We start from the raw sequence: 22,273 nt of genomic DNA, 5'->3' as shown, positions 1-22,273 counted from the left end.
AAAAATTGAAAAAAGAATACTACATATAAAATTGCATTATTTTATAATTTTGCTCCATTGCTTTCTAGCTTCCATATTGCTTTTGAGAAGTCTGAAGTCACTCTGATTTCTCAAATATTATATGTGACCTGTGTCTGTATGTGTTTGTTTTTCCTTTTTTTCTGCCTTGTTTATGCTTTTCTCTCTTCCCCTCTCTCTTTAATTCTCTGAAAGCTTTTGAGATTGTATCTGTTTACAGTGTTGGGAAATTTTACAGTGAGAGGTCCTTGTGTAGGTCTCTTTTCATCCATGTTGCTGAGTACTTGGTGTGCCCTTTTAGTCTTGAAACACCTTTTAATTCTGGGACTTTTTCTTGAATGAGGTCTTGATTATTTCTTCCCACTTTCTGTTTCTTTTTCAAACTCTTCTTATTGGGATAATAATGGTCCTTCTTGACTTTTCTAATTTTCTTGTATTTTCCTATGTTCGATCTCATTTTCTTTTTGCTCTACTTCTATTGAGTTTTCATATGTTATCATATATTTAATTTCTCAAAACTTGTTTTTTGACTTTGCTCCTTTTAAATAGTATCTTGCTCTAATAACAATAATACTTTCTTTTAGCTGTCTGAATATATATATATATATATATATATATATATATATATTTTAAAGATTTCTTCTCCTTGTGTGTTCAGTGTTCCCCAGGTTTGTTTTCTTAGTTTATATTTGCTTCGGTCTTTATCTTTCATGTTCTACTATAGTCTCTCCTTAGATGGTTGGTGGTTGTGTTGTGAATAGGGAAGTAAAATGCTAATTAGAAATCCTCAGTGAGACTTGTTAGCTTTACTGTATAGTAACCAGGCTGGGATGTTTGGTTGGAGGACTTTTGATGTCAGTGTCTTCATGTCTTTCCTTTGAGCTGGTTAGATTTCCTTGTAGAAGGCTCTTTCTTGCTGAAGATGAAGGTTATGGGGGACTGGAGGGAAGTTGGGTAAAAGGTCTTGGGGGAGTCTTGGCATCCCCATATATATTTCTTCACTCAATCACCCTGTTTTTAGTATGTTTCCTGTCTACAGCTATACCCGATTTTCTCAATCTTGAGATAAGGTGTTTTATATTCTCCAGACAATGTATTTTCGGTTTTTTGTTGGGATTGGGGAAGGACAGTCGGGATCAGTGGAGCTGGTTACTTCTTTAAAGACTTTTAAACAATCTTCCTTATTTTAGCTCCCTGTCTCCCCCATATCCCACTATGGATGTATGTGATACTGCCAATTGCTGAGTCTTTTGGGGATTTTACAGTTTAAATTGGGTTTGTTCTTGGCTTTCTCCACTGTTTGCTAAAGATTTGATTTTCTAGTGTTTGCTAAGTCATTTGTCACTCAACCATCTGCTTTCCAGCTTCCAAATTTTTGTTGCTATTGTCTTTTCACCCGTTCTCTCAATTTTTGTGGGCTTATGTCTATCTTAAAAATTCATTTTTTTTGGTAATTTTAGTGGGTTTTTAGAAAAGGGATATAAATTGTGTTTACTATCATTGTATACCTGTCTTAACTGTAGAATACTGCACTATTAAATGTAAAGAATGATGCTAATTTTAATAAAGTCATTGCTCCAAGATTTGATCTATAATAAGTACATAAATTTTTAAGAGTGGAATTGCATGGCTTATATCCAGTAGAAATAAGAATAGTATATAACTTGGCATTTCAATTCACAGAAGTGATTAGAAATGTTCAGATTAGATTCAGTTAATATTTATTATCACATTAAACCAACTCAACAACCCTGTGAGTTAAGTTTTTTTCTGTTTTACTGGTGAATAAACTGAAGCTTAGTTTATTAGAGAGGTGGAGCTGTTTCTGGTTACATACATAGCAGTAGAACAGCTCATATTAAAAATCATTTTTCCAATTAAAAGCTTTTTGGTATTTCTACCAATAAAGCCAACGAGAGGTAAGGCTGATGCCCATAAATAATATTAGAGTGGCTGAAAACCTGAAAAAAGGCAGGCTTCTTTGATTTGTTTATTTGTGCAAATAATAGAATTACCATAGAACATACTGATGTTTATCCATAAGCCCTTGGTGAGAAAAAGGTGGTTAAAGTCATCACACTGATGTATCTGGAATACAGTAGACATGCAAATATTAAATGCATTAATTTTAATATTTTTTTTCTTTTGAAAGTTGTATGAAGATTATCTTTTCAGGAAAACTATTTTAATTTCTAATTTAAACTCAGTCTTTGTAATTTTGGCTTCAGAATTGTAAGACAAGTAGATTTTGGTTCTTGTTTGGAAAGTTGAATTTAAAACTATGAAACTATGCAAAGCATGACCTGTTCTGGTGCTGCGATATTAGAAGCATGCTGCAATGTTGGAACCCTGGTGGTTGGTTTTTGCTGTGTCACCGTGGTGTTAGCATTGAATATGTCATGGTAAGAATATGCTTTAATGGCCCATTAAAAGAAATTACACGAATTACATGTTTACATTATTTTAAAGAACTATTTATAATTAATTTTAGATTCTAGGTTGACTTTTTTTTCTAGTTTCACATATATTCACATGTCCTTCCCCCCATTATTTCTTTTTCACCAGTCGGTTTGACATGGAAATCTTACTTGACCTTTCAGCATCAGTGAGCCTAGTTGACCTTTGTTTTTCCTCCTCCTTGAAACTCTCTATTTTCCTTTCAGGGATCTCCTTTTTAGTTTCTTCCCACTTTTCCGGCCCCCTTTTTTGAGTCTCTCTCAGATTCACCTACTCTGTCAGACTCAGTGTTGGAGTTTCTTCAGATTTCTGAGTCCTCTTCCCACTTACTGCCTTTTCCCTAAGTGATCATCTGCTCGGTGACTTTAAATACAGTCTGTATGCTATCAGTTTCTGAATGCACACCACTAGCCCACACTTCTCTTAGCTTTAGGGTGATACCGTTATCTGCCTTCATAAAGCATCTCCACTTGTGTTCTCATAGTCTCATCAGAGCACAAACTTATCTCTTCATTACCTAACCTCAGATTTCTTTCTGTTTTGTTCATCTTCATTTTAATAATTACTGTTTCTTACTAGTTCTTCACTTTGGAAACCTGAGGGCCATTCCTGATAACTGCCTTTTTCTCACCCCGTACATCCTGACCATAACCTTCAAAATATATCCTGAATTCATCTGCTGCCCCCCCATTGCCCCAACTCCAGTCTGACATGTTTACCTCTTAAAGTACTGCAGTAGCTTCCTCACTAGCCTCTTGCATACATTCTTGCATTTCTCTGATATTATATCTTGTAGTCAGAATGATATTCTTAAAATAAAAATCTGTTCAGATCACTCACTTGCCCAGCACCCTTCAAAGCCTTCCCATTTCTTTGAAAGTAATTACTTTTTGCTTTTGCTTACCTCTGACATCATATTATGCCACTTTCCCCCTACTTTCTGTGTTCCAACTGCCTTCTTTCAGTTCCTCAAGTTGCGATCCATTCTTACTTCTTCTAGGGTTAGGCACACGCTGTTTCTTCAGCCTGAACGTCCCCGCTGTCACCTGCCCTCCATTCCTCCTCAAAGTTTAACTGTCACCTTTTTATTAAAAAAATATTTATTTCAGTGTGTGATTTTCAGGTGTACAGTATAGTGATTCAACAATTCTGTACACTACTCGGGGCTCCTCACAGGTGTACTGACCATCACTTTTTGATAGGCCTTCTCTGACACAGCAATCTAAACTAAGGTTCTTTGTTTCTTTTTTCTTTTTTTTTCAGGTTCTTCGTTAACACTGTTCTTTTATGATATTTATTACAGTTTGTACTTATTTTTTTGTGTGTGTGATTATCTGATGATTTTAAGTTTCATGGACAGGGATGTTTGATTTGCTACTACATATCCAAAGTATATTTCAGTGCTTAACAGATAGATGCTTAGTAAAAATCTACTTAATAAATGAAGCAAAGTGGTGTAAGATAAGGACAACTTGGCTTTTTAAAATCACTATTATGGTATCTTTGAAAGGTAAATAACTTCTGTATAGACCATGTGATATCACTGTTTTCTTCTTTAGTAGAGATGAATCAGAATTAATTGATTACTTTTTGCTGTGGTTATGAGCCAAAAAAGCAATCCTAGTTGTTGCTTATAACAAGCATTTTTTATGTTTATGCTTATTTTGTATTTACTTTTGTTTATGCCAATAAAAGTTCTCCAACTTGATTAAGACCAAAAAAACCCTCTATTTTTTCATAATTAGAATATCAGTATTCTTTATCAACTTTTGACTCGTTCATCCACTCAACATATAATGAAGCTTAAATAGTATCCAAGTATTGTCTTGGAAGTCCTTTGGTGCAGTTTTAGCTGTTGAAAATATAAACATTTAACTTGTAAAAATGTCATTTGTTTGTATCGAGAGTTTTCCTTATTAAGCAGTTTAGTGAATAGTTAATTATTTGTTTAAAATTCCTAACTGATCTGTTTTCCTTATGGTTACTTGTTATTGAACAGGTAAGTTATGGATTACGTAAAGGGAGATGAAAAAGGCTTGGCAGTGATCAGAATTAGCAATAAATTAATTGATTACCTATGGGTATTAAATGGGCATAAAAAAGTGTTAAGAGATGAGGTCTTTACTTTTAAGGTTGTGGTGATTAAAAACAGAAGGGAAAATATGGAATCTGATGTTGTAGTGCAGTGATCATCAGTTGTGAGAGAGACCTATCTGTATTAAACCTGGTTGCTTGGGTTAAAACCATATTTGTGTTGATTGGGGAGAAGATTTACTAAGATTGATTTTTATTAAGGATTAACTTTAGATCATTATGTGTATGGATCTACCATGGTATGGATGGTACTGCCCTTCTCCATCCATGAAGCCATAGAGTAAATGGTTACTCTGAGCTTCGTGTGGTTAAGACAGATATGATAGCATTTTATTTCCCTAGGACTCCTAGATTATTTTTGTAATATCAGCTCACCACTCAGGTTGGGGAACTTCTGATACCTTGGGTCCATGCCTGAGTATTCCTTTCTTGAGTTCAGTTGTAGTTGGATTGATTATAAAATTGCTCACTGTGGTAAGACTTCATTTTCCCCCAGCTCATCTAGTTATCTAATTCTTTTGGTATTAGGCTTTCTTAGTGTACAATCACATGGTAATAAACAGCATATTGACTAGTTAGGAATGCTTTGAAGGTATAAACATACAATTTAAATAATATCTAGCACTAGATTTTTGCTATGGTATGGCTATGATACATTTCTACTGGTAATAGTAATGAAACCTTATTCTTGTATGGCTTCTGGGGGTTGTTTTTAACAAAGTACTTTGAAATAGATTATATCCCCTTGAGTCCTAGCAGTACTAAAGTTGATAGGATGCTTTTGTTCAATCTTCACAGAGGAAGAACAGTCTGGTTCATTTATTTAGTCATTGATTAAATATTGAGTTGCTACTGTGTGTTATGTACTGTTTTTAGCTTGTTCATAGACTCTATAACAATTTAGCTAGTTAAGAGTAGTAGTCGTAGTTGTAGGAGAGTTCGAAATTGTAGTACTTAGGTGCAGTGTTGTTCTAAGCATTTTACATATATCAACTTATTTAATTCTCAGAAAACCTTACATGAGTTGTAAGTACTATTATTATCCCCATTTTGTGGGTGACAAAACTGTGGCATAGAATGATTAACTTAAATAAAAAGGAACGATTAAGTAACTTGAATTCAAGGTCACATAGCTAGTAGGTGCGAGCTAGGATTTAAATCTAGGCAGTCTGGGTTTCAGTTTGTACTCTTAATGACCCTTGAGCTCTGTTGGCTTCTGTAGCATATGATGAGAACTGAGGTGTTCTGACAGCAGTATTGAGAGTTGTTTTCTCAGTCAACTTCATGTATTGGAAGGCACTGGGAACTGCAGATTATCTCTTATCTTGTTATATCCTCAGATCTTTTTTTGATCTTGGAAGTTTGAGTGGGGATGCTACTCTTATTCTTGTACTCAAGAATATAAGCCCCATGAGAACAAGGACCTTATCCATCTAGTTTACTTCTGTATTCTCACTGCATGCAATAGTGCCGAGCTTGTAGTATGTTTTGAAATATTTGTCGAATGAGTGCATTCAGACGTGTGGCAGAAAAAACCCCCATAAACATCCAGGGTAAGGATATCGTTAACAGCCAGATACTTTGCCATTCTGTTACCATTATGTGCATAGCCATTCTGATACACAGGAGTAAATTTCAGTTCTTCAGATATAGTACTGTACCTGTTAAATTCCTTCTGTCTCCCCTTCAGCAACCTATAAAATGGGTATATTTATTGAGTGCCTACTAGGTGTAAATTATTACCTAGTAATGGTGTAGGCAAAAGTATAATCAAACATGGTTCTTGTCCTTAGGGAGTGTATACGACATACATCGGTGAAATTATATGACAACAATAAGAGCTAAATAGCAGTTTTAAATGACATAAAATATGGAATCAACAAATCAGAAATTTAGAGCTGGAAATCTTGAGATCTCATTCAACTCTTGTTTTATAGATGAAGGAACAAGTTCAGAAAGGCTAAGTGAATTCTCAGATAGTGCTACAAAATGTTTCTTAGACTAACTGGAACTCTAGTCTTGAAAATGACACAGGAAATTGCCTTCAAAGTTCACAGATGGGATAGAATTATTTGAATGGACTTTTTGGGTTGGAGAATGTTTCAGGTAAGAGAGTACTAATAAAAAGGGGAAGAAATAAATGCATTCAGGGCATCAGCAAGGCAACAGTTGGACTTAATAGAGTTAAGTGTCTTAGGCTGTCATAGGAAGTAACTGCAGATTGAATTTGGGAGTGATATGGCGCTCGACACTTGTTGACTAAATCACATTCAAGGAAGATAGTATAAAATATTTCTCATTTTGAGAAACAGACAAAAACAGCCTGATTTCTCGGAAAGACTATTATCTATAGCTGTAGTTTTAAAGGTATCATGGGTAAGTGGTCATAACCTTCAGGTAGGATTTTTGGCAGTTTGTTTTCATAGGGTTCATCTGTGTCTAATCCAAAGCAGATGTGTCCCAAATACATTTGGTAGTGAAAAGAAATCCGAGTGAACTAATATTTTAGGATTGGTTCTTTACATTAGTAATCATAGAGGCCCTTCCCTCCTTTCTTTTCATTCATTCCCTTGACAGTCTCTTCCAGGCAGTGGAAAGAGGAGGAATGATTTCTTGCTATCCCCTGGGCACTCTTAGGTCTCTACCAAAAGGGAAATAGTATATATAGTTATTTGAAATGGTAAAAGCATTAATGCTGTCATTGACACTAAATGTGAGTAATTTGATTATTTTATTGACATTTACAATGCCACAAACTAAATTATTCCTTTATATGTTGCTGCCTTTTTTCACTTCACTTGCCATTTAAAATTTTGAGAATATATTCATATATGTGTGGATATACATGTAAAGGAATATAATTTTGAAAAGAACCTCTTGAAATTCTTAGATTACAAAGAATCCTATGTATTTGAAAGGGTATGATTTAATAAGTATTTGCATAGTACTGTATCCTTAAGGAGAGCCTACTTATTCAAGAGTAAGTATGTATCTGTATATATAGATATGCATATATGTGTGTGTGTGTGTATACACACACACACAAAAGAAAAAGATAATAGGTGACAGGCTCCAAATACTACTCTCCTACTATTTTTGGTCCTTTGTTTCAGTTTTTTTCACCTATTTATAATTTATTTTGTAGTATTTAGATCTACCTTTGTAGGCTGCTTGAAACAATTTATGGAATGACTTGGGATAGAAGTGCAATAAATGGGAAAAGTGTGACAAAGGTAGGATATGTGTCATGAGAGATATTAATAAAGCAGTATTGAGAGAAGGTAAAAGATCAGATCACATACCTTTGAAGTGGTGACATTGAGAGAAGTTATTTTAGTAGAGAAAACTTACACCAAGAAGGTTCAAGGTATAGGGAGTATTTATGGAAAAGAGCATAGGACGTAGTCTAAGTTGGTAGGTGATGGTGTCTGTATACAGTAATATAGAAGATAAGGCTAACTTTGAAAAGCACTGAAGGCAGGATTGAGGAGTCTGAACTTAATTGGACGTGAAATGGAGGGGCCCTTTTAGTTTTTGTGCTATGTAGTGGCCTGGTCCCAGTGTTGGGTTTTAGGGAACTGCTGACTTTATTTGGGATATCCAGTTGCTTCCTTCCCTAATGGGGTATGAGAAACTCAGTAGTTTCTTTTTCTGTCAGTGGTGGAAATGGAGGCATATGCTCTTTGTGGTTACAATCTGAGATAATGGTTTGAGTCAGTGACCTTGTCCTCATTAGGAAAACTAAGGAGTTAAGGACCCATTCCACACACTACTAATCCAGAGGTTGAACACTGGTAACTTAATCCTTTGGAATACATCTCTGGAATGTAAAGGCCTCCAAACTGCTTGAAATTGCTATCACAAATGAAAGCCATGTGGGTACCACCCTCCCCCCAACCCCGGGCTATTTTTGCATAGTATTTTTGATTATTTTTTTAGACTTTTTAAGTCTTATATTTGCTAGCTTTACCATCTTAAAGCAGATGAGGAAGAGGAAAGAAAAGAAATGGGATTCTAAGGTAGGTAAGGTAACATTGCCAAAGTAGTAGCTTATAGCCTGACAGCAAGGTAGTAGTTAGAAATTTTGAGAATACCTCAAAGAAACATGATATAGTATTGAATAATTTACCAGTTGAAAGTGAGATTATGAAATAGATAACCCACTTACATCCTAAGGAAGTTTTTGTTTATGCTTAATTTTATTTTCTTGGTTGTGTTTTGTTGTGGCATTTTCAACAATGATAAGGATTCTCTTTCTGTTCAGGAAAAACTCATGTCTTAAAAATTACTTTTTAAAGATGATAGTCAATAAAACTTGTATTAGCAAATTTATTTTAGAAAAATGCTGCTTTTAAGTTACCTTTTTTGCTTGATTTTTGTTTCTTCAAGTGTATTGCTTTGGGTGCAAAGTGGTATGAGGTGAATTGAAAAAAATACGGGTTTGGGCTGTAGTGCTGTCCACTGGTCAGGTGCTGATAAGCCATCACGTCTGGGTTTTTCCTTTTCTTCCTCTTTTTAGGCTTTATTACTAGTTTGCCTTAACTTCCCTTTCAGAGCCAAGCTTGGAGCCATGTCTTCTCTTTGGCTGATGCTCCCTGTTACTGTAGAATCTTGGAATAATGTTTTGTCTGACTCCAAAGCTGTTCTTCAGCTTCATTGTGTTATTTTCTTCTTTGGGGATCTACCAAATATTATTTACTAGTTATTCTCTGAAATGACAGCAGGATTTATATGTGTATACAACTGTTATGTTTTATTATTAGGAATTTTAGTTATTTTCAGGTTCCAGGGAGGAAGGGTGGATCCAAAATGGGGAGATGGGTTAAGTCCAAATTAGATATCTTATAATGTTTCCTGCTTTCATTCTTGAATCCCATAATAATTAACCATGATACTGAACCCCAATCCTTTTAGGAACAAGTATATTAAAGGCTTATTGAAGGAATATAATATTTGAATTTTGACCTCTTTAGCTCCTTTTTTTTTTTTGGTAAATTTATTTAAGATTTATGATAAATTTGTAGGGGACCTGAGCATTGTATGACGGAGGGATGATTCTAAAATTCCTTTTTCTTTTACTATATTATTGGCTGATATATTATTTAGGTAAAATATTATCAAGTTAAGTAATTTGGTCACATAATACTAAGTGATGGAGCGAGTATTCCACTAGATGATTTGATTCCAAAGCTTGTACTCTTAACTATTCTGGAGTTTGTCCTGGCCCACTAATGAGCAGCAAGAGGTATGGCAGCTGACAACTTATAAAAAGCAGTCTTCAGCCTATGAGGATGGAGGCATTTGGCCCTGTAGATTTCATTGGATTCTCATTGTAGAGTTGTAGTGACTGATGTTCCTATTTGATCTTTTCAATCTTAGTTATTATTTTCTCTTAATATTATTTTCTCCTAATTAACTCTCTTAATTTTGAAAACATTTCTACCCCAAATGATTAAATTTTCTAAGTTTTTGCTAAAGAATGAACTTTAAATTTGGAGAATTTGCATAAGTAGAATCCAACTTTTAAGACTTGAGTGTAGGGATAGTGTTATGACTTGAACCTTTCAGTAAGTCAGATTAGTAGCTTTCTCTGGTCTCAATTAGTGAGCTTTTACAATAAGCTGTTGATACTTAAGATATATATTTTTTAATACTTAACATGATCAAATTACATTTAGATACTTCTTAAAGTAGAAAACTCACTTTAATCAGTTGAATCTTAATAGCACATTTTATGACTCAGATCTTTTAATTTTGAACGGTTATAGCTTATATGTGCATCTCATGCTTATTATTGGAACAAGAAAATGCTAATTTATGTGAATACATTTATAGTAAGTTGAAGAACAGGATTTACCTTGTCTTTTTGCTTACTGTCTTAGAAGAGGGAGTTCATTATTTTTTTTGAGACAATTGCATTAGGTATTCTTTTAATTCAAAGTTTTTACAGTAGAGCTGCTTTCCTTCATTTTGATTGTTTCCTGATTTATAAACATTGGGACTATAGAAAGAAGCAATTGGAACTTTTTTTTAAATTGTAGTTAATAGTAAGATCTTAACAGGTATAGTAACTTATTTAATTGTAATATAGTATGAATCTTAGTCACTTTTTTGATAATTTCACTTTCCACTAATATGAAATAGCCAAAAGCTACTGAAAGCCAATAATTTTCACATCTTGTACAAGTGATTGCATTTCTAGACATTTTACTTATTGATATGCTTTTGACAGCCTGAATTTGCCATTCTCCCCATCCACATAGGCAATCACAATGAAGGGAGAATTTTTTTTTTAAAGATTTTATTTATTTATTAGAGTGCAAGCAAGAGAGCATAAGCAGGGGGAGCAGCAGATAGAGAGGGAGAAGCAGACTCCCCATTGAGCAGGGAACCTGACACAGGGCTTGATCCCAGGATCCCGAGATCCTGACCTGAGCTGAAAGCAGATGCTTAACCCACTGAGCCACCCAGGTGCCCCTGAAGGGAGAAAGTTTAAAAGTGGGTTTGCCTTTTGTGAAATAGAAGGCTGAAAGAGACCCACTTTGGGTCTTTTCCTTTTATTTAAAGGTTTAGTTTCTAGTTGTACTCAAATTTTTAGCTCATGAGGATCTACCAGTAGCTTATTAAATTTTCTTATTAAGAAATGAATCCAATATGCAAAAACAAAAGCTTTTAACAAGTAGACACGCTGGCCTAACAAAACCCAAGTTGTGCTGTATTTGAGCTTATAAATATGTGACCTAAATGCTATGTAGCAGTCTGAGAGACTCAACACATGAGTAAGGGAGCAGAAACAGAGAAATAGAAAGGTCTAGAAGACTGTTAAAGTGGATGGAAGGGAAAGAGGAGGATCTGGTGATAATTGATAAATTATTAAACAGTTTTGTTGCCTACATCTCTAAGTCTAGCAATGTAAAATATTTTAGAAAAACTACCTAAGCTAGTTTAAGCAGTTATCTGTTAGCCTGTGAGGCTTTTTATAGTATTTCTAATCTTTCTTGGTATTGTGATGACTTATTTACTTAAGAAATATTCGAATGCTTGTTATGTATGCTAGCACTGAACAAAGGTACTAAGGATACAAAGAAAAAAAATCATGCTTTTGGTCTTCCAAGAGTTTTGTCTAGTACTCTGAAAAAGCATCATAAGATCTTGATATATCTTCTGAATTATCCAAATTAAGTTATATTATGCTTAGTTGTTCTGTATATGGTGTGCATGACAGCCTTTTGGTTCAAATAAGTTGATTAATCTAGGCTATGGGTTAAGGAGCATAGTGGACAATGAGGTAAAGTTTAATAAGCATTAGCTTTGGCATCAGATCTGGTATCTAATCTTGTTTATGCTACCTCTTATTGTGTGACCTTTGTAAATGTAAATGTAAGCCCAATTTTCTTACCTTGTGAAGTGGGAGTAATAGTTGCACTGTTGTTGGGAGGATTAAAGGGGATAAAGGATGTAATGCACCTAGTTCAGTTCTTAGTTGTTTTTGTAGATGGTAGCTGCTTTTTTGTGCAAGTAAGAATGATTCCTTTCAGAAGCACTGTAAATTAAAATTAAAAGCTTGCCTACATAGTTGGAGACTTTCTCCATACGATAGCCTTCTAAACCAGTGATTCTGCACCTTTGTGACATTTTTGGTATGTAGCCTTTCTTGCCTGGAGCTCCATAAGAGAATTAATCCCTGTAGGAAAAGCGTGACTACTCTCTCTCAGTCCTCCTAAGAATGGCATGTATCTGGTATCACCATTCTAGATGCGTATGAGCAAAGGGAATTTATTACTTATAATGGAGGTATCAGGGATTAATTCTTCTGACCTAGGCTGCTGGGACTGTATTATAACTATTTGAGAAGTGCTTCAAAATTCTTAAAATTTACAGAAACAAAAGTTGTTACAAAGCACACCTTCCTCTCTTTCTTAATGGGAGTAGGGGTCACTTACAAGGAATATAGTGTCTTCTGGCTGTTTGTTAATATTCCACAATAGAACTATTACCCTAATCAAGCGATTTTTAAACTTTTTCATTATAAAGATTATTTTAGATGGGCATAGTGCCCTGAAAACCATCTATTCCATACTCCATCCCATATGGGACTGAACACTATCTCCTTAGAATGAATGGAATTAGTTTGTTTTTAATATAATGAGTCAGTACCTGGTTTTTAGGTTTCAAAGTTTCATTGAACTAGATTTTGAAATCTAGTATAAAAGTTTCGAAACTAGTGTTTTTGGTATACCACTTCTTTAAGCCAAAAAATAAAAAATTTTTCTAGAGCCCAGGAATCTTGGGGAATGCTTTTTGTTATATACATCTTGGAGGTTAACATTGCATTTTAATGTATTAAAGACTGAGAAATTCTGCAGAAGAGAGATAATTTTACTTATTGACCACTAACCTTACCAACTTTTTTGATCATCTAACATTTATTAATGTCCTGTAGAACTAGTGTTCTTTGTAACACACTTTGGAAAATCTTAATCCCCTTTATTTTATATATGAGAAATGTTCTGGGTCATATAGTTAAGTGATGGTGGCAGGCTTCAACTGGATCCCATCTCTACAATTATTCTACCCCTAATAGTTCCTTTTCTGCTATACCACCCTGTTTTTCATAAGTATTTGATTTATATTAGAAATAAAAGTAAAATTGTTGTCATGTGAGTATATATATACCATGTGAGCCATCTGGCAGAAGTTTAAGAACATATTTTGAGAACTACAGCACTGACATATTTGCAGCCTCATTTAATTGGCCTTGTCATTGTAAATGGTTTACAGACCTTAGGGATAGACTTCATATGAGTTAGTATATTCCTGGGGGAAATCTGTAAATAGGATAGAAAGAACTAGTTAACTCTGTAAACATTCAGAGATAGGGAGGCTGATCAGTTTGTTCTATGCTTTTTGATTACCATTAATGTAGAGCTTTTTACTAACTTTGTGTTTCTTATGTTTTAGAGTTAAATAAAGCTTGATGTTCCTAACAAAGTAAAAGAGCCAACTGAACATTATCATCTCTCATTTATCCATTCCCTATGTTACACTTATTTGAGAAATGGATAAAGAAAGTACAAATGGGGATGTCAGATTCTGAGGAGAAAAATTGAAGTCTTTTGGGGACTAAAAGATTTATCAAAGGAGTGAAAAGAATGGTTATTGGGGATGTTTCTGAAGATATATTGGTAGATTAAGGAAGGAGTTTTTGGCTCTTTTGGAATGTCTTTGTAAAACTGTGGAAAGTAAGAATTTTTAAAACTACTAGCTGCATTTGACGGTTTCAGAAATTTGACTCAAGTTTTGAAGGAAGAATGGAAAGAGAAGTACTACACTCTGCTATTACTTCTGAATAAAATTTGAAGGAGTGACTTACTAAAACATGTGAAGGAATATACACGAATTTCATTTCTTAATGGGGGTACATCCATATATGAAGTTGTCTTACTTGCTGAATTGAGAATTTAGTAATATTGGCACTTTTAAGGGCTTAATCTTAGATCTGTTGTGGCTTTTACAGAATTGTGTTGCTAGCCTATACAATGCTAACTAAACTTCATGTATTTGTTATATCACATTGTATTTCTTAAATTATAGCAAATCATATTTCTTAAATTACTAACTTGACGGTGGTGATATTCTTTTCCTTTCATACCTTTTTACTATTTTTGGCAATACTTTCCTTTTCAAGACATGGCTTGTGACTATAATATCTTACTCCCCAAATGTCTGTAAAGTAGAATCTGCTGTGGAAGTGGTGAATAGTCAGTAAAATACCAGGATTAAGGTATTTTTCCAGGGTTTAAATTTAGGATAGCTTATCAGGTTGGGCATTTGTCATTTTTCTGGTGTGTAGTCTCATTACTGTGTAGAAATTAACTATCTGAAGAGTAGTTGATTAACACATGCTTTCTTATTTTCTGATGGAAAGGATGCCCTCTCTCTAAAACTTCAAGATGCTATTAATCTATTAATATTATGACTTTCTTCTTTTCTTTTTTATCACTGCAGGCTCAATGTCCAGACAAGTTATATATAATAGAGTAGATTAAAGGCATTATTTATAATTAGATATCTGTCTTGTCTTTTAAAAACCTACCCCACTTTATTGATAAAGAAGTGTTCTTATATAAAGTGTTATATAAAGTTAGATTGCTTCTAATGTCATATTTACATTTATAATTATATTTGATTTTTATTAGACTCAAATTGAGATGAAGCAAATGATCTTTCTTTAAGTATATATATTGCAAGCTATCCATAAATAATTTTTAAAATACATTGCAATGGAGGACAACTACAACATCCATACAGAATATTATATACCCTGTAACAAAGCAAAGACTGTTCTCTGGATAGCAGAATTGAGTTGTCGATCAGTAGAGAATAAAGTCTAATTTGTTATTGCCAGATTATTATTTTAATCATGCTCATAACAGAAATGATGACTTAAATGGCAGATATGATGTTAAATTACATTGAGATAATTAAACTCATTAAACGCTCTGAAATTCTTTTGCATTTAAAAGACTATCCTATAGATTTATTTGTTAGGCAAGTCAATAGACATGTAAACGAGAAATTCAAATTTAAAAAAAAAAAAACCTTTCTGCCTCTTGTTTCTTTGTAGACACCTAAAAGGTAAGAAAGATTTTTGATTACCATTTCAATTTACTTTTAGATACAGTCTTCTCAGGTTCAATAGAAACATCTGTTTCTAGATTATTTATTTTGCTGATACTGAGTTTTGCTACACTTTATTTCTAGGTTTTATTGCCTTGTCAAACTTTCATTGGTTAATAGAAATGACAAAGCAAGTAACTATCAACTGATCCATGTTTAAATGAAATTGAAGGAAAGAATTTCAGAATTCTACTTAAAACAGTGTTTTATTTTAGCAGTTTGTTAAATATTTATTTGAAAAAATGTTTAATTGTTAATGAAAATAATATGACTTAAAAAAGTATAAAATTAGTTAAAACTCTGGATCCTGAAGACAAACTGGTTTTGAATTTCCTGCTCTATAGCTACTAGGTGTATGATCTTGGGGGAGTTATTTCATTACTTTGTGCCATAGTTTAATAATCAGTAAAACTTTGATTATTTTAATATTGTATATGTCAGAGTTAATGTGAGGATTGAATGAGGCAGTATATATAAGATGCATAATATATTACTTGCTGTATACTAAGCTCAATAAATGGTAAAAAAAAAAAAAGGTCATGAATATTTTTAACTGATTTTACAAGTAAAAGTAGATTATTTGGCTGGCCCAGGGAGGAAGAGCGTGTGACTCTTGATCGTGGGGTTGTGAGTTCGAGCCCCACGTTGGGTATAGAGATTACTTAAATAATTAAAATAAAAAAATAAATATTTTGTAGCTTCATCATTTGATTTTTAGTAAAAAAAAATGCAAGAGGGACATTTATGGCACTAATCTTTGTTTCTTACGGACATTTTTAAAGAACAAAATGAGCAGAATATTGTATTCCTTCTGCTTTGCAGCAGTAAATTTGTAGATAATTTAAATTATCAATTTAAATTGGTAAAATTTAAAATTGGTAAAAACCAAACCTTTTGGTTTTTATCCACCTGTTCTGTCATATGTTTGCTGTAGCCCAAAGTTAATTTCTACAACTAGTTATTTAACATAAACATAATTTAGTTTTTCTGTTTGTGGGTGAGAAGGTTTTCTCTTTTGATCTCGCACATACTTTATGTAGAGAGCTATTTACCAAAGAAATTAAAAAACTTAAGACTGTCACCAACTGATTGATATTAGTACAGAACATGACGTAATGTTGTCATTTCCCTTAGGATTAGTTTTTAAAGAAAGATTGGTGTAAACTTTTCATATTAGAAAATGTATATTTATATTTCTTAGTGGACATTCCATAGGTGTATCGAATATGGTACCTTATTCAGAACCTGTTTATTTTTTTACTTTATTTTAAAATAATTTTAGACTTAACCAAAAAGTTGCAAATTAGTTCATAGACTTCTCATATACTTCATCCAGTTTTCCTTAATGGTCGTATTTTATATAATCATAGAACAACTATAGAAATCAGGAATTAATACTAACCAATCTGTAAACTTTATTTCATTTTGACCATTGTCTGCTCACTAAATGACCTTTTTCTGGTCCAGGATCTAATCTAGGATCTCATACTCTTGTCCTTAATTGTCCTATCTCCTTAGTCTCCTTCAATCTGGGATGCTTCTCTCTTTGCCTTTCATACCTTTGACAGTTTTGAAGAGAACTAGCTCGTTAGAATGTCCCTCAATTTATGTGTATGATATTTCTCATGATCAGATTGGGATAATGCATTTTTGGCAAGGACACCACAGAAATAATGTTATGTCCTTATCAGTGCATTATATCAGGAGGTACGTGGTATTGATTTGTTCCATTACCGGTGACATTATCTTAATCACTTGGTTAAGGAGGTCTCTGCCAAGTTTTTATACTCTTAAAATTACTCTTTTTCCCCCTAGAAATAGCTAGTGTTTTGTGGGGAGATATTTTGAGACACTGTAAATATCTTGTTTCTCATCATATTTTCCAGTTTCTCATCATAATTTCCATTAATTTTAGCATCCACTAATGAATCTTGCTTGATCAGAATCTTTTGAATTTAATTCTGTAACATCTTTTTGTTGTTGATGTATTTCTTGTTATAGATGGAGAAATGTCTCAAAGGAATTAATATAAAGGCAGCATAATTCATAAAACATCACTATTTTTCTTCCTATAGTCTTTTCATCTGTTTCTAAATGCACTCATTAGGGATGTAGCACAGCCCAAGATCCTGGAATAAAAATGTGATAGAAAGATGATCCTTTTTTTCCCCCCAGTACCTTGTATATACTTCAGTGTATTCTGGCCACTATAAGAACAAAGCCAAATATTTCATACTAGCAAAATAAACAGGTGAAAAAGAGGTAAAAGTAATGGGCTGGGTTAGTTATGAAAAGAATTTACGAGAGCAATTTAGAGAGTTTTCTTAAAATAGACTTCTAAGGTTTTCTTGTCAAATCTAAAGGCCTTTTTCATTCAGAGGAGGGGGTGGAAAATATAAACGTTTGTGTTTAATCTTCTTGATCTTGAAGTTGCCTTTTTTATATGATATATATTTTTATGATTGCCTTTTATTTTTTATTCTATAGTGGATTAACTACTTTAAAAAATGCATTGTGCATTGTGTCTTTATCTGTTTTACTTCATCTTATACCTTAATCAGTGAATCATGAAGACACATTACTTGTCTTTTATCTGTTAACAAATACTTGATGTTTAAACCTAGTGGAGTAACTTGAATCCTAAAAAGATTTTTGGATAGTATCTTTTCCAAAAGGATGAAGAGAATATATAGTGGTAAATCTGGAAATTTGGTAGTTCTTGAAACATTCTAATAATTAGGGTTTTTCATTCTTACTACAACTTTCTTCTCTTTTTAAGAAATTGCATTTCATGATAAGTGTCTACTCTCATAATGCTATACATTCCTTAAAGTTTCAGGCTTTCTTCCTTTTTTTGGTGTTTTTGAAGTGCATCCTACTTAACAGTATATACAAGATTGTGGATTAGAAGTAATCTTTTCCTCCAGAGTCAATACAATACTATGGCTAACTAATTCTAAGGTAGCTGTTTTTGTTCATTCCTTTTGCTTTTTGGCAAGATCTTTTCAAACTGAATATTTAAAATTGGATGTTCTGGCAATATCTGATTTGTTTTCTTCCTGATTTTGAATCTGGAAAAGAACATTAGAGAATCTACAGTAGGTGTTATAATTTAGCTAAAATTTGTATCATCTTAGGATACCCTTGAAGTTCTGCCGACCGTATTTGAAAATTGTAGAAACTGATGACCCCCAAGAGATCCTTGAAAGTAATACTTTTCATAATTTTTATTTTCTTTAGGATTAGAAAGTTGAACTTTTTAATGTCCACTTTAGATACCAGCCACTTGACAAAATTCTTCTTTTCTTACTTTTTTGTTTCTTGATCAGTAGACTTCATTCACTTGTAAAACATTTACTGACTTAAACTCACTGCATGAAGTATCTCTATCTGGAGATAGAGACTCATGGTTTCTGTTATGGTTGTTCTTTGATTTTCTTCTTACTGCCAGCTGGGACTGTTCTGGGCACTTGGAGGGGTTTGTGAGAAATTCTTTTTCTTTATAGACATGCCTTAGAACCAGTAAGAATGAGTGAGAAAAGATGAGTAAGAAGAATATGTTATATCATGCTTCCAATTTAGCCTGGAATGTTTTGTTTTATAGGTAATTTATAAATCTGTAAATTAGCAAGTTCAATTTTAGTCAGTTATAATATAAGTGAATAGAAATAGTCTTTATAGAAACATATTGCCTCTTCTTTCATTGCTTAAAAATGATTAGGCTTAGCTTTCTCTTTCTTCAGTATTAGAAATGCTTAAAACTAATAAGCAGTATATGCTCACTTAATAATTTAGTGTTGAAAACAAATATTGCAAATAGTCTAGTTTGCACATTTTGGGAGAATTTCTCAGAGTGGTATTTATATATAAAAAACTTAGATTTATTGTTTCTGATTGACTATAACTGGATTTTCAGTAAGAATCTTTAAAAATTTATATATTATTGACAACACTCAAGTGATTTTATTGAGGTGTAGTGGATTAATAGACCTCCTAACATCCATTTGATTTCCTTTGTGGCATTTTAGCACTGGTGATTTTGTTAGCTTTGTTTTGGAATTTATTTTCTCATGGTTGAAATACAAGTTCTCCAGTGGAGTGCTTATTTTTTTCATCTCTTTAAACATCACATAGAAGAATGCTTTCTATTAAAACAGAATTAAGTAAGGTCCTACTGGTGTCATTCTTAAGAGTCTTTATCAATAGTAGTCTCACAAAGGCTGCTCTTTCTTTTTGAATAATGATCTCATTTTGAAAGTGCCTTTACATTTTTCTTTATCAAATCCAGAGTCTTCATAAATAATTAACTCCTGAAGCAAGAGATATACTGGCTCTCCTCAATGATTCAAAATAATTTCTATTTAAGGAAATCTGTCTATTCATTTTTGAGTATGAATATGTTGAATCCACAAGTTTTGGTATATCAGGCAAAATAAAGATGTTATTTCCTGAAAGTCATCTCACTTGGGAGAAGTTTATGAGTGGATATACTTCTGCAGCCCTATAACCTATCCTAAGAACATTTATTTTTCTTTTTAATGAGTTTGTATGTTTAAATTATGACTTCCATAGGGTATGGTAAATAAATCAAGGGTTTAGAGCTCTGACTGTAGGAGAAATTGTAAACTTAGCCTACTGTTAATCTGAGCAAGATATGCTTTGTTAGGAGTTGTTTTTCATTTTCAAAGTGAAGTGAGCCTGTAATTTAAATAAAATTTACTAGTTGTATTTCCTGTTCCCAAATGGAATGCTCCCTTTTTGCCTGTATTTTCAATCATATGTACTATTACTACTGATTAATATTCAAGAAATGAAGGAAAACTGGGAAATTTGGAAAGTCATATCTTTATAGTTTCTGAATTTACTTTTTAAAACTGTATCTTAAAGTAGTTAGGGTTTACTTAGATCTCATCAATTTGGAAATCTTTAATCTTAATGGTTTATATTAAAGTATTAAACATGAAAAAGAATGATTTGTCAAGGAAATTGATTAGAAAAGACTAGAGGGTGATTTTTTTAATAATTAAAAAATACTTTTATAATACCTGTTTGCACAGTATACAGTAGTCCCTCCTTATCTATCTAGGTTACATTCCAAGACTCCCAGTAGATATCTGAAACCGCGGGTAGTACTGAGCCCTGTATATACTGTCTTTATGTACATAACATACCTATGATAAAGTTTAATTTATAAATTATATACAGCAAGAGATTAACAATAATAAAATAGAACAATGATGACAATATACGGTAATAAAAGTTATGTGAATGTGGTCTCTCTTTCAAAATATCTTATTGTATGTACTCACCCTTCTACTTGTAATGATGTGAGATGATAAAATGCTTAGCAATGAGATGAAGTGAGGTGAACGGTATATGCATTGTGACGTAGCATTAGGCTGCTGTTGACCTTCTGACAATGTGTCGGGATCATCTGCTTCCGGATCGTGGTTGAACAGGGTAACTGGAACAAGGAGAGCAAAACCGTGGGAGGGTCTTGTAGGTACTAAGATGGGGGGTGGGGGCTACTGTAGGTACTTGAATACATAAATAAGCTAGCTCTGATGTATTAATTCTAAGCCTTTCTCATCTGTTAAAAAGCCACCCCTTAAGAACTCCAGCTGTGGCATACTTTGTTAATCTATTTGGGATTATAGTGTTTTTTTGGACTCTTGAAAATACCTAATTAGAGTACAGTCCTTGAGATATTTAGTATTCAGATCTTTTTCTAATTTGTACTCTTTTCCTCTCATCATCCCTCATATACCCTCTCAATGTGATTATACTGTAAAATACTGTTGTAAGCTATTGCTCAAAAAGTATAGTCTTCAAAACTGAAAGACTTTAGGACTTAAAATCTATTGGAAACTTAACATAAAAAAAAATAGCTGCCACATAGGCTCGTAAAGTACTTTCGTAGATACTTATTTGATACCTCTTGCTAGATGGCAGTTTCACCCCCTTGACTTCTTTTAGATTTCTTTTTTCCCTTCTTTACATTTTGGAAATCACAGATTTGATGGTTAAATTCATAGGTTTTCTTTTCTTAGTCCAAACTGTTTTCATTTCTCACTTGTACAGAATTGAATATATTCCTAAAGCAGAAGGGTTAGCTTGTCTTTCTTCTTCAGGCTTTAAAAAAAATTGAGTCTAAATGTTGTTAGGTAATGGAATAACAATTCCTTTTCAGCTGTTGGTTTATTTCCAAACTGGCTGGCAGAGCCAGGAGGAAGTGAAGGCCTTAAAACACTAACTTTGGTTGGTTGCTACCTTCTTAGTGCTGAGACTATAACCTTTGTTGGTTGATTGATAGAGAACAAGAGAGCACAATCCTCGTTCCACTAACAGGTAAGGAACCCTTCTGATAACCAGTTGGCGTGAGAGAAATTATTTGATAGCATTTTTTTCTTAATTTATCCCCAAATATAACATGTTCATGATATAGTATAGTGTGACTATGTTCTATACAACAGGAATGTGCAGCACCTTTCTATTTAGAATAAGATATGAAATTTAATAGGGATGTATTACTCTGCACTACAAAGTATAATCTGTTTTCCACTATTAAAATTTATTCTGCAGTCCCTATAACTTTAAATACATATCTGCTTATCTTATTCTCCTTTCAGCTTTTCCTTGATCAGATGCTATGTGCTTTGAACTTCCTTCTCTTATTTACCTTATTCCTATAATAAAGCAAACTATTTTCCAGTATCTTTATCATCATCTATTATTTGGGTATATCTTACTGCTTTAATATCTGCATTGTAACCATTAATGATTTATTTCCTGGTCCTTCTTGACCCAAAACCAAATGATCATACATTTAAAAAAGATTTTTAGATTGTATTACCTATGTCCACTGCTCTGCCCTCCCACTTTTAAATATGAGTGCTTGAAGAATAAATCTTTTTCAGTGACAGTAGTCATAACTTGATAAAATTTAGGCTTAGCTTTGTATTGATGTAATATGGGACTGTAGTCTGATTAATTCTTTAAATTACTGAACGCTTAAAAATGAGAA

General features: G+C 33.1%; 1 protein-coding gene across 3 annotated transcripts in view; it reads left to right on the top strand.

Moving 5' to 3' along the window:
* The window catches only part of TSC22D1 (TSC22 domain family member 1), a 126,368-nt gene that overhangs the window by 8,196 nt on the left and 95,899 nt on the right, over nt 1–22,273 (top strand). The gene's annotated exons all lie outside the window — the stretch shown is intronic.

The sequence above is a fragment of the Callorhinus ursinus genome, unplaced genomic scaffold (assembly GCF_003265705.2).
Source record: "Callorhinus ursinus isolate GAN/ISIS: 27379988/994484 unplaced genomic scaffold, GSC_fseal_2.0 scaffold7, whole genome shotgun sequence".
In the NCBI taxonomy this organism is placed as follows: domain Eukaryota; kingdom Metazoa; phylum Chordata; class Mammalia; order Carnivora; family Otariidae; genus Callorhinus; species Callorhinus ursinus.
The sequence above is the reverse complement of the archived record's forward strand: the minus strand, read 5'-3'. Positions and strand labels throughout refer to the sequence as shown.